The 6194-nt window shown below is 41.1% G+C and overlaps 1 non-coding gene across 1 annotated transcript; it reads right to left on the bottom strand.

Annotated features, from left to right (window-relative positions):
• Positions 1 to 4629: 4629 nt before the first annotated feature.
• Positions 4630 to 4736, bottom strand: LOC139895003 (small nucleolar RNA R71). The gene has a single exon (XR_011775475.1). It is a non-coding gene; the product is annotated as a small nucleolar RNA R71 (small nucleolar RNA).
• Between the last annotated feature and the right edge of the window lie 1458 nt (positions 4737 to 6194).

Genomic DNA, 6194 nt, shown 5'->3' with positions numbered 1-6194 from the left:
CCCAGGATCCTCAAGCTTCTCGGGAAGTGTGTTTGCAACTACCGCTGAGCATGCGGCATTCAACCTTATTGAAGACACGTTCTCCAGCTTCTTCCTATTAGTATGCAAATCCTTGAGAAACCTTGCATACTTTAGCATACCTGCAATCACATCAATAAACGGCATATTTATGTTAACTTGTTTAATCAAGTCCATGAACTTGGACTTTTCTGCCTCCAACTTCTCCAATCACTGCTTCCTTGGTAATGGGAGCGGTAGTTGATACTCTTTAATTATCGATTTAGCAGCAACGGTTTCCGGTACCTTTACAACTTTCTCAATCACCTGTTCTAGCTCCTTTTCTCCCTCCGGTTCACTAATAACAACCGGCTCACTATCCTTAGATAACAGAACTCGCAAATCATACTCATCGGGCTTCCTCGGTGGATCATATGCTAAACCACTTCGGGCGGTGATAGCATTAACGTGCCCATTCTTCAGGTTAGTATTCGTGTTACTTGGTAACTCCCCCAGTGTCCTTTCATTCCGCTGATTAGCAATCTGACCAATCTGTTTCTCTAAATTCTGAATAGCGGCTTGCTGATTTCGAAACATTTGATCATTCTTTTCATTGGTTTGATTAACAGTAGTAACAAGCCGAGTTTGAGATATCACAAGATTTTCTATCATAGCTTCAAGATTAGACTTTTTCTCTTTGACTTGGGGTTTTTGGAAATACCCCGGAGCTTGCTGTTAAAACCCCCCACTAGAACTTGGTTGGAACCTGGAACCCTGATTACCTTGCGGATTGTAAGGATTGTTAAAGTTTCTATTGAACTGAGCTCATCCCTGGAACTGATTGTTGTTCTGCTGACTGATAAAAGCAATCCCTTCTTTCTGATTCATAGTCAACCCTGCATCACAATCTTTAGCCAAATGAAGCCCACTGCAGAATTCACAACCAACCTTCATCCCGTGGATGTCTTTGTCCAGCTTTTCTAAATGTCTCCTAAACTTATCTAACTTAACATTGATAGAAGAAAAATCATCATAAGCACCGTCGCTTGCGACTGACGAAGAAGAACGACCCAAATCAGTATCCTCATGCCATTCATGAGAATACTCAGCTTGTTTCTCAATTATCTCATACGCCTCCTCTTTGGTTTTGTTCATGAGACTACCCCCTGCTGCTTGATTAATAGTAACACGAGTACTGATGGTACATCCCTTATAGAAGGTTTGTACCTTGGCGAAGGTATCTAGCCCGTGTTGAGGACAAGATCGCAACAATCGGCTAAAGCGATCCAAAGCATCATAAAGAGTCTAGTTAGGCTTTTGACAAAACTGAGAAATTTCCTGTTGAAGACGAGTAGCTTTGGATGCAGGAAAGTACTTGCTCAAGAATTTTTCCATTAAAGTATCCCAATCCTCGATCGAAGCCTCATGTAAACTGTCTAACCAAACTCTCGCTTCCCCTTTTAAAGACCATGGGAAAAGCTTCAAGTAAAAAACATGATATTGGACATTGCTAAACTTAAATAACCCACAAATCTGCAGAAAAATACGAATATGCTCATTAGCATCCTCTTGTGGTTCACCTCCAAAATGACATTTCGACCCAATTAGACTGATAATGGGGCCTTTGATCTCAAAATCATTCGTAACTTCCGGAACCCTGATAGCGTTACCCTGGCCTACTCGGGTGGCCTTCATCCTGTCTGCCATAATCTGAACTTGTTGTGCCATTTGACGAATCACTGGAACTTCTGGTACAACCAGAATATTAGGAACAACCGGAATATTAGGAATAGCTCGAGGATTAGTTACCACTGGTGTCTGATATAGGCTAAAAAGTCACGTTTTCACTTCGGTATTAAAGGCTAAAACCAAGAAAGATTCAAACTTTGTCGGCAAAATATCCACTTTGTCGGTTAGAATTGAAGAACAAGTAATTACGAAGGCGGTGCAAAATGAATCAAGAGAATCGGAGCTAAAACGAAGATTCTAGAGCGAAAACGGTGAAAGACAAAAATCAAGTAACGATCCAGGGAACCAGGCAAGCCAAACGGCCTGCCAAACAGGCTGCCTGGCTCAAAAATGGCCTGCCAAACAGCTCAGAAAAATGGCCCCTGTAAACGGCTTGCCCTGGCAAACGGCCTGCCAAACGACCTGTCAGCCGTTTGCAGGCAAAATCCTAGCTTATTTAAAGAGTCTTTGTCATTCATTCCAACACACACTTCAATTCACTTATTTCTCTCTCTTATACAATATTAGTGATAATTTCAAGGTCTTCGACTCCGTGCGGGAAACCTAGTACCCGGAGAAGAACGTCGAAGATTGTATTAGGAGCGGTCTAGAGTTTGAAGTTGTCACTTTTGTAATCGGAACTCGTTTAATCTACTAGTACTTCTATCCTTTATCTTTATATAATGTCTTATATCATTATGTTCTGTGATATTGTTGCCATGATTAGCGAGTAGTTATCTTTAGTGTATGCTATGATGTAAGCAGTTATAATGCCGAAATAATGTTATGGTTTGTGTATGTTGTTGAAATGCTTTCCGATTATGCTTTAAACTCAATTGCTTTTCCAACTAATAGAACGTAGTTATTGGCTCTGTTATTGGGAAGTCGCGAACCCCGATTCAGAGTACACTATCTGTGTCACCCCTTGGTAAGAGAAGTCTTTCGAATACAATGGAAGATCGACTGAGGCACACTGGTTGTAGTAAGTCTATCGAGCTTTGGATACCGACTGAGGACTCTTTCTTAGTGAAACATCTTACTAGACCCTTAGTACATTGTTGGTCCCAGACCATGCTAGTGTAGTCACTAAGCATATAAACTTCGTACGTGCATGCTGAAGCACAGCGGTTGTTGTAAGCTGTACATCTGCTAAGTAAGGCCATAGAACCCGGTCAGTGTGGATTAGTACACTGCACCATAACGCGGTCTCAAGCATTGCACCCCGCTTGAGGGATTCTTAGTTAATTAGAGAACTTTTTGTTTAAACACATAAAGGATTGGACCGTTAGGATAACCGAACGTGTTCATGGAAGTCAACTTGACTTGGCCATGGTGTTCTTTATGGCTGAACTCTTTCTAAGGGCCTAATTATCTTTTAAAACCAATCATTAACGAAAGCATTCAAACACATCACGTCTCTAGCATATGGTAAACCATGTATTCTATTTTGTTTAAGAAAGTTTAGACCTTTATGGAATGTTAATACGTCACCCAACCAAGTCGCTCAATTGGATGAGCCGTCTGAATGTGTATGCCTATAGTCAGACTGCACGGGCGTCGGGGGTAAGGGATGTTGCTATCTATTCAGAATCTTCAAGCCTATAGCATTACCCAGTGACATGTCTTACGACAGGGGAGTTTAGGACCAGCGTAATGAATACAAGGCCTCTGCCTATTCATGAGGCAACATTCCATAATCTTGGCAGAATAACTGATGAAATTATAGTATGCACTTACTTTAACCTTATCTGAATTATAAATTTTATCGCATTTACTTTATCTGTCTTATAAATTAGAAAATCCCAAAATTAAGTAACCACTACTCCTTCATAACTATCTTAGGCTTTAATATAGGTTCGATTCTACTGATATCTCAAAAATACGGCTCTAGGTCATACTTCCCTTACTCATACTAAGGAGTAGTACGATTTAGGCCCCGCTAAATATAAATTTAAAACAGTACCCCCTTTTCAACGACACCGCACAAATAAAACCGTCCGTTTCGGCCCTATCAAGAGGGAAGCTAGTTTTTAGTGCCGCTGCCAGGGAACTGGTATCAGACAATACTGCTCTCTATCAAACTTATTTACAAGCATTTAGTGGTGTCTAAGAAAGACAATTATACACGGACTTGGTTGTTGGATTTTCTGAACTGTCTCCAATTATATTGGGATCAAAAGGATCCTGCATGTCCGTAGTCGGCCTGGCCACTTGGTTTGTTAAATAGTTCGTGCGGAGCTCTGTTATCGAGATACTAGGGAATTAGTAGCCAGAGCCAAAAACATATTCAACCTTAGGATAGTTAGTTAAATTAGATTACTTTAAATTAGACTACCTTAGATTAAGACTACCTTAGATTACCTTAGATTACTTTAGAAATCTAGTTTATCTGCTTAAAATTAAAAACAAAAGGGCATACCCAGTGTATGACCCAAACCCGATCTAGACCAGAACCGTTGTAATTCGTACCTGATCCAGCTTGGCAATAATCTCTAAAGCACGCAAGGAAGCACGAATCAGAAATCAAATTGCGTTACGCGTTACTTCAGCAGAAAATACAAAACCCTCAATTGAAGGTCGAGGAGGACCAATCTGATTTCCAGAGATTCAAGGACACTCGTTCGAGTTAAAACATCACATTATCCAGTTCATTCAAAATAGCTGTCAGTTTCATGGATTACCGAATGACGATCCTAATTCTCACCTTGATAAATTCATATCTCTTTCGAACTCCTACAAACAGCCAGGGATAGGACAAGATATAGTCCGCCTATACTTTTTTCCTATTCTCTCACTCATCAAGCTCAAACATGGTTCGAAGGACTGGAAAAAGATTCCATCACATCATGGATGGAGATGGCTACTAAATTCCTAACCAAATATTTCCCTCCTTCTAAACAAGCTAAACTAAAGAATGATATCATTAACTTCAAACAAAGTTATGATGAATCTCTTTACACTGCATGGGAGCGATTCAAAACTCTGCTGAAGAAATGCCCTAATCACTAGGTAGAACGGTCAGCTCAAATCTGTACCTTCTACAATGGTCTTACGGTAAATCATAGGACGACGATCGATGCAGCATCTCAAGGAAATCTAATGAACCAAACCGCAGATGAAGCATGGGAATTGCTCGAGAATATGACAATGCATCATCATGACTGGAACAGTGGTGAAACAACTTCATCATCTGCCCCACTCTATGCACTTAACAATCAAACAGAGGCCATAAAATCCCTCACGAATAAGATGGAATCTCTCGCTAAACAACTCGGAGAATTGAAGACGCATCCACAGTAGGTCAACCAAGCTCAGGCTTGTGTTAATTGTACAACCCGCAACCTACTGAAGAATATCAAGTTGAGTACGAAAACCCTGACGGTTCAGTCTGTTACGTTCAATACCCAACTCGTCCACCAAATCCCGGATTCAATCAACAACCTAGGGTTAATCAATTTCAACGAAGCAACCAGCCTTTTCGATATCCCTACCCACCTTATCCAGCCCAATAATCTCAATTGACCTACAATCAACCACTTCCACTCACTGGTCCACTAGTCGAGGAAAATTCCCCTACCACCCAGATTACAAAAGCAACTAACCCAACTCTCGCAGCTGAAGATCAGTTGACTCAGTTCATTCAAGGACAACAATAGCTAAATCAGAGAACTGCAGCCAGAAAATATCAGACGGAGATACTAATGAGAAATCAATTGGCTCTACTCAAAAGCTCGAAGACGCAGCTCGAACAGTTATCACAACGCCTTGAAACCCGAGCCCAGGGAAGGTTACCCAGTAATACTATCCAAAATCCCCACATAGAGGAAGCAAAGCAAATGGATTCCGTAATCCCAGAGGAAGAACCACAGAGAAGGTCAGCTAGGCTCAAGAACAAATCAACGTATACTCAGAAGTTGACCCCTGCAACACCAGTTCGTGTACCCTATCCTGGAAGGCTACAGGAGGAACCATCCAAGCTTGATTCCTTCAAACTTGATGGGAGATTCCTGGACACTATGTCCAAAGTTCCCAACCAGAAGAGATACATCTGAAGGCTTCTCTCTACAAAGGAGATGATACCAGATTCTAACAAAATTCCCCTGAGTGAAGAATGCTCTGCATTACTCAGAAACTCTCTACCACCAAAGCTAGGAGATACGAGCCGATTCGTTTTCCCATGTTCAATTTACCAATCTGGAACAATTCATGCGCTAGCAGATTTAGGAGCAAGTATCAACCTAATCCCCTACTCTCTCTACAAGAGATTAGAGTTAGGAGACTTATTACCAACTAAAATTACAATCCAACTAGCCGATCACACAATTCGATATCCTAAGGGCATAGTTGAGAATGTCTTGGTAAAAGTCGACAAATTCTTGTATCCTACAGATTTCGTAGTAATGGATACCAAGGAAGACCTACACACACCAGCAGTGTTAGGAAGACCTTTCATGAATACGGCTAGGACT

Source organism: Rutidosis leptorrhynchoides, chromosome 2 (assembly GCF_046630445.1).
Source record: "Rutidosis leptorrhynchoides isolate AG116_Rl617_1_P2 chromosome 2, CSIRO_AGI_Rlap_v1, whole genome shotgun sequence".
NCBI lineage: Eukaryota > Viridiplantae > Streptophyta > Magnoliopsida > Asterales > Asteraceae > Rutidosis > Rutidosis leptorrhynchoides.
The sequence above is the reverse complement of the archived record's forward strand: the minus strand, read 5'-3'. Positions and strand labels throughout refer to the sequence as shown.